The 12,075-nt window shown below is 36.2% G+C and overlaps 1 protein-coding gene across 4 annotated transcripts in view; it reads left to right on the top strand.

The window, feature by feature from the left end:
• Positions 1-12,075, top strand: part of LOC136848362 (T-complex protein 11-like protein 1) — a 97,227-nt gene that overhangs the window by 6,160 nt on the left and 78,992 nt on the right. The window contains exons 1-2 of one of the 4 annotated variants that reach the window (XM_067120673.1): positions 4,632-4,847; positions 5,099-5,254. The exons of 1 other annotated variant lie outside the window; for it this stretch is intronic. The gene's annotated coding sequence lies outside the window, so the exon portion shown is untranslated. Of the gene's footprint in view, positions 1-4,589; positions 4,848-5,098; positions 5,255-12,075 lie in introns of those variants that run through there. 2 more of the 4 variants (XM_067120671.1, XM_067120716.1) reach the window with 2 other exon arrangements.

Here is a 12,075-nt window from a genome sequence, read left to right as displayed (position 1 = left end):
CTACTGCATCTTCCAACTTTGAGCCAATATTTTTGTTCCTGAAATAATGCTCTTTGACATGACCGTCTTTACAGTTTTCCTTTCAACATTTTGGGTTATTCATGTTTGAGGAATAAAGTCATTTGGTTCCTTTCTTGACATTTGCTGTTTTTTGCCAGCTGAAGAAGATTTGCCAATATATTTTCTAAAATTTTTTAGACTTAACATATTGTAAGAAATCTTGCCCATAGCTCAGTTTGCAGATTCATAACAGTTTACAGAAAACAGCTTATGAAGATAAATCATGAAACGATGTTCGATAATATTTTTTTATAATTTTTCCGACGGATGAATCCCCTAATGAAAAACTGGTAGTATTAATTATACAGTATAAATGATATATTCTTTTTAAATATTCAGTAATGAATACTTTTATCTCCTCTTCCCAGTTGCAAAGTAGATTGTTTCTTATAATTTTTGTGCGCTGCATCCGTTTATCACTCTAATTCCAAAAAGTGATGCAAAACTATGCCATTCTCCTGTCAACATAATTTCGCCAAGAGTATATTCTACGTTTACATAAAATATCATCTTTACGCTCTTGTTATGTTAAAAGAGAGAGAGAGAGAGAGAGAGAGAGAGAGAGAGAGAGAGAGAGAGAGAGAGAGAGAGAATATCAAGACGCCAACCTTAACTTTTTCAGCGCAGCTGTAAATAAGTAGATAACAAACAGTCCTGCTGCGTAAGAAGGTTTGTTTTCCTTTCTTGTTTTCTTTATATCAAACTTTTCTTGGTGCGTTCTCTCTGGCTTTGCTCTTGAAACTTAACAGCAAAAGAATTTCTCCTCTCTTACCTTTTCTAAAAATACGTCAGGAAATTCTCGTTAATCCAATAAGAGAGTGGAGAGAGAGAATTTTATGCATTATCATACAATAAACATGAATTGTCCACATCCTAATACAAGTCATTTCCAACAGTAAAAGACAATCCAGCACCATCAATTTCTTTTGTAAAACCTAATCCTTGACGAGAAAAGGTCAATCGATGTGAAGACAAGCGTTCTCATTCCTTAACACCAAGTGAAGTTTGTATCTATTCACAGGTGGGACCTTAAATACTCAAGACCGGTGCTCTCTCTCTCTCTCTCTCTCTCTCTCTCTCTCTCTCTCTCTCTCTCTCTCTCTCTCTCTATATATATATATATATATATATATATATATATATATATATATATATATATATATATATACAACATATATGTATATATATATATACTGTTTATACATATACATACATACATACATACATACAATATATGTATGTGTGTGTGCGCGTAATGCTAGACCTGTATAATAGCAGCCTTGGTGGCCTCAGAAAACACAAGACCACAATCCCTGTCAAATTTGTTAAGCCAATGAGACATGACTGAACATTTTGCGTGTAATATTTCACCAAGCACCCAGTCTTTACATACAGTATAGGCAAAATTTTGCTCGTTGTACGTATTTTGAGTCATTCGTTCAAATTATTTGAGAACTTTGGGGTTCATACACACATAAATACACACACATATATATATGCATATATATACATATATAATATATATTCTTATGTAAATGTTACTTGTTATTTGTAAATTTACTTATAATTGTAATTTACTGATAATTAAAATTTCTAAGTTTCCGTGATGTCTCTTTGTAAGCCCTCTGGTGACAAGAGTGCTCTTTATTCTTTTCAGTGTAAGTTTCGTTTCCTCCACTTCTGATTTGGTATCCTTTTGTATAGTCACACACACACACAAACAGAAAAACACAACACACACACACACACACACACACACACACACACATATATATATATATATATATATATATATATATATATATATATATATATATATATATATATATATATATAGTGTATAAATATATATGCATGTGTATGTGTTTGTGTGTGAGATGTAACTGTTTTTTGTTTCTATAGGCACCACAGTTTATATTATGTCTGACAAGTAAAAACTGCGAGCTCTTTGTCCTACCATCCTGACGGACCACTTTCTAATAAAACCGAAATAGTTTCTAAAGAGATGTAGATCACATTTCTTTTTTCTCTCATGATTTTTTCTTGCAAGCAGTGTTTTGCCCATTTTTCCACTTTGGTCTTCCTTGAAATTTAGGGTTTAGTTTCACTGCTCTCTTTAAAAAAGCGAAATCTAAATTCAACACGAACACTCATAAATAATCCTGACGACTAAGTCACCCACAATATGCCTGAAACGCTCAACAGAAATTTCCTGAACTATCGCCAGAATCATCCCGGAACCGAGCTAGAATAATGCCCCGCTAAAAAAATATGGGGAGTAAGAAACAATACCAGAAATAAAAAGGTGTGTTGAATGCCTGGCCAAATAAGAAAACGTCCTCACAACCTAATTTTCAACTCATGATATGATTCTGGTGTTTGTGGAGCGAACGCTGTCTGACGGGAGAATCCACGGTGGTATTTATTGCTCGAGAATTAACGAATAGGAAATAGAAAGTGACTTATGGCCTAAAGAAATGAAAACGGCGGTATTCACTATTTCCTCTTTGCCGTTGTCGAAATCATGTTCCCCGGCTCCCTTGGTTAATTTTTAAACCCTCAATCGATCACATATCAGACCTGCTTTTACGAAATGCAGTCTCTCTCTCTCTCTCTCTCTCTCTCTCTCTCTCTCTCTCTCTCTCTCTCTCTCTCGTAAGAAAAGAAATTCTGTAAATGACAACAAGGAAGTTCCCGTTTCCCTTTTTATCTTCTTTTCTCTCTCTCTCTCTCTCTCTCTCTCTCTCTCTCTCTCTCTCTCTCTCTCTCTCTCCCTCCCTCCCTCTTCCTTGGTCGAAGCATTCAGAGGCAAACAGGATTTCCACGAAATGTCATCGAATGATTTATAGGTAAAAGAGAGAGAGAGAGAGAAAAAAACCTCGATGTAAACTTCCCGAGAACAAGATAAAAGCGACTATAAAGAACTGCCTTCAATCTCCTACGTCGTGTTTTCGCTCGGGAATGAACTGTCTATTTTGAGGTTCCTTTATTGATTCCCTGGCAAAAGGGCAACAGCTCGGGTTTGTCTGTCTGTCTTGCCGATTATTTCCAAGTTAAAAGTGAGGTAGTTAATCGTCCGTCTCCGTGACAGATTGTGTTTGTTTCTTCTAAATTTATCCTTACGCTTTAACTTGCAGCGGAAAATCTTTGGCTAGATTTAATGCAAATCTTTTGTAATTTTTCTCATGCACTCATACTCTACAATTAGTATATCTATGCTTGGAGTTCTTTATGCTCATTAGACACAGCAAAATTTGTCCTCGCACTTGACCTGGTTGCACGTAAAAGTCTCAGAATAAATCTAATAAAGATCTTTCATTCAAAACTAACAGTGGTTGAATACTAGGTTTTTCTTATTATTCAAGCTCTTATTATTAGTTATAACTGATATCTTAATTTTACAGCATAACTGGTACGAGAAATCTTCACAAAATCTGATAAGTTATTTACTCATTACTAGCAAACCCTCCAATATCTGGACACATATTTTTCCATAATTGACTATTAATTCTCATTATAATTAACAATTCATAATTCTCTTCGAATAACTGATAGTGTCGTTTTAGCGATAACTGTTATATTCTTTCAAATAACTGAAACAATCAGTTAAGAATCTACAGCTAGATTTCTCTGCTCTACGCTTCAGAGCTCATTTGAAAAGATTCGCCTCCTTGTAAGAAACCGTGGAATTCATCCCCATCGCATCAGCTGATATGAATGGCAGACACAACCACGCGGCTGGGACATTTTATTATAGACCAGGAGCAGACACCTGGGTCCGTTTTGACTGAAGGTCCTCGTTGTATGGGACATTTTGGAAAGAAAGAAAAAAAAACAGTTTAATAATGAAAGTGAAGAAAGTTACGAGAATAAAGTGAAATGGAAAGAAGAAGAATGGTAAGATGTAAAGAAACAGGAAAAAACAGATGGAAGCAAAAGAAGTGAATAGCTCGGAGTCGCGTGTTAATGAAATGAGGAACCGGATCGTCGACTCCGGACGTACATGCTTTTTCGGTGCCAACATGAACTGGTTTTCCCCGCCCGGTGCCAAGTGGGTGCTATCCTTGCCAGATAGACGGTCTAGGGGGCAGCCAGGTGGTCCGAGATAGGGGGTGAGGGTCGGAACCCCTGAGGGGAGATCACTATAGTGCGTGTACATCTCCCAAATATTTGTTGCGTGTTTCATTTGGTTTTCTGAATAAGTTTTGCGTATTGGGAAAGAACTGTGAACATGATTTCCTTCTACACTGCCAGAAAGTTTGAATGACGTCATAATTCTATGACACTGAGACTATATACACCTAAAACGAACCTGTGAATCATAATTATATTACCTGTTTCACTCCAGTGAAGAAAGTCACTTGGGTAACGCTCAAAAAAGGGTATGGGGAGAGAGAGAGAGAGAGAGAGAGAGAGAGAGAGAGAGAGAGAGAGAGAGAGAGAGAGAGAGAGAGAAATCGGAAGGGGAGGAGAGGAGGTACTATCTTGCGAGGTTTGGGAGGGGGAATTGGGGAGGGGGGGACGTCAACAGTTGAGGAAGTACGATGCCAGGACCGGAATGGGTCACTATCATTAGTGTGGAGTACAGAACCAAAGCGAAAGCATAGCGAGGTCGTTGCAATTGTGTGGTAAACTTGTCTGAACTCTTGCAATAGTGGCACTGCTTACCTGGCACCTCACAGACTTGGTTCCATATTGTTCAGGAAAAAGAGACCTGCAGGCGAGATCTCATTTCCTTAAATATTACGAAAGCATTTACGCGGTTCTTCTTAGAGTCGTATTTGCAGGTGAGTACTAAAAAAATAAATAAATAAAATCAACGAATGTCAGTGAAGCAGTGACTGATATAAAGTGTTTCCACTTAAAATAAAGCTGGATTAATATACAATTACTATACTTATGCTTTATCGTGATTTGATCAATGATCCTTATTAGACCTGCAAATTTGAGATTACAATATCTACCTTCAGTCTTACTTTAACTTCTCACAAAGCTTTTAATGAATCACGGTGTAGCCACTAGAATTTCTTTCCTTTAGTGCGTTTAGACTTGAAACAATTGCGAGCGACAGTTGCATTGCACAGACGCAGTTACGATTCTAAATCAAACATCGCACAGAAAACGTCTCCGGATAAACAAGACAACGACACAACGTGTTTGGAAACCCGGTGAATCATCAACAGAGTCTGTCGCCGTAAGGGACCTCCATCTCTTTGTTGCAACTTGTTTTCGGGGCTGTTTTTTCGAATGAAGACTTCTGTAATATAGCATGACCATCATTCTTTGTTCATTAAAAATTCTTGATTATACCTGTACTTTGTATTACTGGTAAAAGTTGAAAATTGAAAGACTTACGAACACCTGAGCGGTGCTCATCAGTGGCTAAGCTGAAAAATAGCAATGCAAATATCGGTTGGGTAGTTTATATTGGGTAGAGTTAAGAAAGGTTGGTTATCCTCTCTTCCCCAATTCTTAATAATACCTAGGAGAAACTGTCCACTCCCTATTATTATTAGCTTTTAGCGTAAACACTGGTGAAGTACACCCGAAGGGTGTTCAAAAGTTTTCGTTTTCAGTATTCATCTTTTGTTAATAATGAAATTTATTGATATAATTGAGGATTTTTAATGAAAAACAATTTAAGCACGACATTGTCATTATCTTGCAGCATGACTATCAGTGTTAACAAGGTCGTAAAGCTTGATACGGAGAAACATGTTCAAGCGGAGGGAAATATAATTCGAAAATGACCACGACAACGTTATTGAACGTTATTGTTTTTAATTGATAGTACTAAAACGTGTCTGTCTAATCTAAAATAATATGATTCCTACTGCACATGCATATGTATGCATACATATGTATGATATATATATATATATATATATATATATATATATATATATATGTATGTATATATATATATATATATATATATATATATATATATATATATATATATATATATATATATATATATATATATATATATATATATATATATATATACACATATATATGATCATTGTTAACTGATAATGTGAAATACTTCAGCACTGACATGTACGTCAAAACATATACAACAGCTGCATATGTAGATACATGTACTGAAGCATTTAGAGCACGACATGAAGATTTTGCAAATTACTGAGAAGAAATTTATTTTATTTTAAGTGGTTGTTCTTTTATTGAAATCCTCAATTTCTCTTTTTAATATCACTTCATCTTGCATTTTGTCATTATTTCTACTCCAGACAAAAATCTTTTTCTTGAAGCGAACATTTGTGTGCCAGATCTGATTTTAAGGAGTAACAATGTGTTTTTTTAGATTAAATATCTGAAAAGCGATTAGAAAATTGTTATGTAAGTTACTGTTTGGAAGTGAAACATTGGAACCCCTTACTATACTGAATCTCATGAAATTAGCAAAGTTATCGATTGCATTCACCTGGAAAATGAATTGAGATATTTGTTTACATCCTTTCCGAGAATTCAGGTACGTCCGTTCTCGCTCAACATACCTCCCCCATTCAGTGTTTAGAGGGAGGGGTGAGATAAGGGAGAAGGGTGAAATAACTTGGAGGACAACACACGTCATGTCAAAAACACCGCCAGTAATCCTGGATCGTCAGAGAGCCATGGCACTCAAGGTCTCAAAACCTTGATGACACTTAGTCTTTAAGGGCAACGTTCTTAACGATTTTTTAAAGAAAGACAATGCCACTTCTTTTTCATTTTTCATGTGGACGGTTATTCCTTCATTGATTTGTAACAATTGATGGGATTTCGTAATCAATGCTTGTAACTAATTGTTTAGTTCAATATACGAAACAAAAGACAGTAGTTGTAAAAATTAAGGGCGGTACAAGACAAGGTCACTGAGACCTTCAGGAAATAAACAAAAGTCTGTTACAGAAATGTGCGAAGTGCAGTTTCCGTTTTTCCTTGTTTATTCTTTTTATGCGTGTGTGTAGCGTAGTGGACAAGATGATACAACAATAGAGGTGGGTTTCTACACAGAGCTGTGCGACTCTTCGCATACCTTCCATTTCTCTTCAGCGTTCTTGAAAGACCCTTCTCATATCTGATAAATCTTATCTAAAGTTCTTGTGAAGGTGGTAGCAAGCGCATGCAAGAAGGGCAGGTGAACCCTTGTACAGCCAAAGGCTCTCACGAATAAAATTCTTCCCGTTTCTTTGCGCTATATTCGTTCAAACGCTCACAGGTTGTCCAAGAAAACTGTAAAACTGCAGAATGTCCTCTAGAAACATCATAGATGGCTATGTCCCTGGGTTAAAGAGAGAACATAATGCATATTTAAAGAGTCATGAGACTTTCTTCTTTCTTTCTTTTTGCATAAGATTTTTCTCTCCTGTAGGTACTTACTTCGAAAGTTAACGACCACTTAGGCATGATCTATGTAAATGTTTGCTCATTTCAAGTAATAAAGATAATCCTGCTGGCGCTTTGACCGCAGGATTCAAATTTGACACTCTGAACGTCCTGGAAAGTTTGAAGCTTCTGTAAATACGGGCCACATCTGTTCCAGCTCCTTGAATTGCAATCAGTGAAATGTTAGGCCTATTCGTCCTTGTGTAGAATGTTTATCCCTTACTTGCAATAGCTCTCATTATTCTCCTTTGCGTTAAATCCAATAAAAAAAAATGCCGCGTTTTAGAGGCAGAATAGCTCTACATCGACAATTTTGCATTGTTCCCCAAATTCTCTTTATTGTCAGTTTGCGGAGATGATTAAGTCAACAGTCTGTCATTTGACAGTATATTATAAGTTTAAATCAGGTATTGACTTTTACCTTTCTTTGTTACCCTTAGTTAGAAGGTAAAAATAAACCAAAAGAAACAAGATCAAATTGGAAGTGAATTACCCTGTAGTTTTAACATGAGTAAATAAATTCTTTCTAACTTGTATACGGTTGGAAAAGGATGCACGATTTCGGATGAGCATACGAACTGATATGAACAGCTGAATGAAACAGAGAGAGAGAGAGAGAGAGAGAGAGAGAGAGAGAGAGAGAGAGAGAGAGAGAGATCAACGGTGATAGTTACCCACATGGAGGTAACAGCATCTGGTGTGACAAGTAGCCATCTGGGTTCCGAGATCATATAAAAATTAATATTCTTCAAAGGGCGAAAAGAAAAATTGCTTCTTATGAACTGATTAATCACGACACGCAATTGTCATCGTAAATTACCATGAAATAATTTCGTCAAGCACATTTTGATGTCTCTCATTTTTATGTCCCCTGCTTCCTTGTTGCTTGTCTGGTGTGGTCAAAGAAAGAAGATGAAAATGTCGTTAACGGATACGAATAACCAAGTTAGGGCAATGATAATAATGGGGATTTATGTATCCTCTTACTAGTAGAGTTTGTAAAGTGAGTTGTTATTTATATTTACATTATAATTGTATAAAATATATTTATCCATTGACACCCTCCCTCTCTCTGGGTCAATCCCAGCCCTTTTTCCTCTTTTCGAGCGGGAGAGGTCATTCAGAAACCTTTATTACAAAGTATAAAAAACCAAGACGGTTCAAAATAAGCCTACAGAATCATAGCTTTGTGGCTTCATTTGATATAGCATTTTGTCTTGTGAAAAACTCCATGTCAAAGCAACGGTGTGTTTTGAGCCGAGAGACAGCGTTCTCTGACCGAAGATCTTTTTCCATGGTTAGGAGCATAATATCCTATTATCTGGAATTAAGTCATATGATTTCAAACCACTGCAGTTCAAATAACATTGCATAAGTATGAATAACAGTTCGCTGAACTATATACTGTACATGCAATATTATCTTTAATTTTTCTCCATATATTCGTCCTCTTGCCTCACGTTACCTTTGTGATGTACAGCAATCTCATTCCCTTTGATATCCCGTAACATACAGCTTTCTTGTAGTATTGCCTTAAATGTACATATGAATCCAGAGCCATCTATAGTGTGATTTGTTCTCTACTACATTCTATCACTGGTGCTTTTACCTTCTCAATGAAGTTGTTTATCCTTGGATTGTTTACTTTGCTCGGAATCACTGCTGTAGGGGGGAGGGAGGGCAGCGCGTTGCTCTCAGAATCAACTACTTATAAAACAAAACTTCTACTGTTTTTATTGAGTCAGTGCATTTTGTTAATTATATACTCGTATTTTGTGTCCATTTCACGTTGTTTTGCAGGTAGGCTAATGGGTTTTATGTTTAAAAATAGGTTTAGTTAAGTTGGGTTGTAAATGGTATAATTCGGAGTTAATTTTGATGTTTGTTAGTTGTAACATGTGGTATTTAATACATGTTTTTGATATCTCCCTTTTATATCTTATTGTGTGTTGGAACATGCTTGGTACAAGTACTTAATACCTTACCGAGACATACAGTATATCTGTCTATCAATCTATCTATCTATAAAAAGCTTATAGTGTACCTCAGGGGTACAGCATTTCGTTCATATTTACGAGATTCGTGGTGTGATCCTGACCGGACGCCAATAATCGATCCAGCTAACTGAAAGTCATAAAAAGGTTAGGGGTTGAGCAATCTTTGTCCCAAAAATCTACGGAGGACCAGAGGGCCAACACCTGGTGCCATAACCTTTTGGGGAAAAAAGACATCTGGTTATATATATATATATATATATATATATATATATATATATATATATATACTATGTATATACGTATATATATCAATATTGTATATATATGTATGTATATATAATATATATATGTGTGTGTGCGCATGTGTACAGATTTTTGTTATCTATAATAGTCTGGACGAATACAACAAAATTTCTCTCTGTCGTTTTTCCTCATTCCTTGCAACATGTCTCAATTGAAAGAAAAAATTCGGTCTCTGTTATTGATTTCCACACTTTTCCATATTTATCTCATCCGTCAGCGCCAAAAATTAGTACATTTTTATCAGAGAGAGAGAGAGAGAGAGAGAGAGAGAGAGAGAGAGAGAGAGAGAGTAAATTAGCTTTCAGTTACACCGCCAGTGCTCAATCGGGCACCTTTTCTTCCTGAGGTAACCCGAGACAACAACAGCTGGGTATCCGAGCTATTCTTTGCCTCATCCATTTGGGTGAGAGACGAAGATTTTTGAATGAACACCATTTCACTTGGCTTTCTTTGGCATGCCACCGGATAGCTTCGTTCTTGTTTAATACATTTAATTTCGTTATTTTTAACTTCGTTTTTTGTGCGAAAAGACATTTTCTGTTTTACGGAATGTCTGACGATTCTTCGAATACATATTGTTTGGACAGTCTGATTGATGCTCGAAGTGATATTTCAAGTACCGATATATATTATTTATGAGGTCATTACTTGCCCGGTGAATATTATTTCTAAGAAGGTGTTTACTGTTGATAAAGCAAGCATAGTTTTAATGAATGTTTTTTAAAGCTACTATTAGTCAGTGCATAGACAAATCCGTTACTCAGTTCATTTCTCGTTTAAAGTTATCAGTTTTGTTTCGTACTGAACTCTGGTCGGAGTATTTTCTTTTTATTGAAATTCTCATCTATTGGTAATTGAGTTTTCCTGTTTGTAAGCATTTACACTAATATAATTCAAGAAACATTTCACAGACCAGCAGTTTTGGAGACAGTTTCACGTCTGGTTAAAAAGCGAAAACGACTGAAACACTACAAAAAAACAACTGAAGCAATAAATGCGTGCTCCACAAAGTTTCCCCACAACTGACCCAGAATGTCAGTATCTGTAGTCGAGTGGAAGTTTAAAAAAAGCATGAATACTTTAATTTTGTAAAGATATCCTCCATACTTTACAAATAAATTCAGTTATGCTAGTGACCAGATAGCCAGTATTATTTCTGAAGTTTCAACATCAAAGGCAGTGTTTTGGCTATTTCACATTTCTTGGACAGAAATAAAATCAGCAGAAATCTAGGAAAGGCCAGCAGGCTTAGTAAATAAGATCTGAGAACAGAATAAAATACCAGCGGTAAATCTGAGTACGTAAGTCTGACTTCATTTTATACTCCAAGAAGAATCCCTGAGATCTCATAGATTCGTTATCAAAGCCTCGGATCGTGAGACTTTCTGATTTGGTTTAGAACGCCAGAGATATTTGATGGAGACAGTAGAGGGCACTCGGCAGAGTATTCTATCGTCGCGTTGGGCATCTTCATTTATCAAGAATAATCACCCAGTGCGAGTGTTAGGATGCACGACATAACAATCGTGATCATTTGATCTCAATCCATACTTGGCGACAAATATTACCGAAAATTTCTTGGTTGATAATTGAGAAATGAACACTAATGTCGTATGATGAAGAGGTAAAATTTTTATTAGGTTTTAAAGTCTTAGGAGAAATAGTCCTTTGCTGATCAATCAAAGGCCTTTTTGACTTCCTTTTCCTAAAATATTCTATGAATGTTGATACACTCAGCTAGCGTTGTAGTCTTTATACCAGACTGCATAAAAAAAACTGAGTGAAAGCAATAGTTGTCTTCAGTGCAAGAGCCCGAGGACTATAGTATTCCCAGCCTGGTAAGGTGTCTATAATTTCTCGACCGCGTTGATTATGTCACGTCACAGTGTGAAAACCGTGAAGGGCGAGCCTACCGGTTTATTCAGTCATTCATAAACTACGCTCTCAGAATGTGGATCTCTTTAGCTTCCTCTGTGTTTCCTAAATAATATAACATGATTTGTTTATGAGAATCAGTAGAATTCTCTTCGCGCATTGGACAGACTTTCTTTGATGTGTTGTTGTTCCATCAAGGTTTCTTTTTAACTGTTGTGATCTCTAGTGTCGTAATACAGAACAATCGGGATTTATCTTTTCGTTGTTCGTTAGGTACAGTAACGACTTGAGACAATTGGGTGACTGAGGAGGCACAAGTAATTGATAATAACAGAACAGAAAAACTGCCCTGACTCAGGGATGGCATGTGTATCTCACTGGATATTGATTGTAACGAAAATCTACGAGACAGTTCACAGAAAATGGTCCATAACCGATGGGAAAGCTT

The sequence above is a fragment of the Macrobrachium rosenbergii genome, chromosome 2, assembly GCF_040412425.1.
Source record: "Macrobrachium rosenbergii isolate ZJJX-2024 chromosome 2, ASM4041242v1, whole genome shotgun sequence".
NCBI lineage: Eukaryota > Metazoa > Arthropoda > Malacostraca > Decapoda > Palaemonidae > Macrobrachium > Macrobrachium rosenbergii.
Note: the sequence above shows the minus strand (reverse complement) of the source record. Positions and strands in the feature narration are given on the sequence as shown.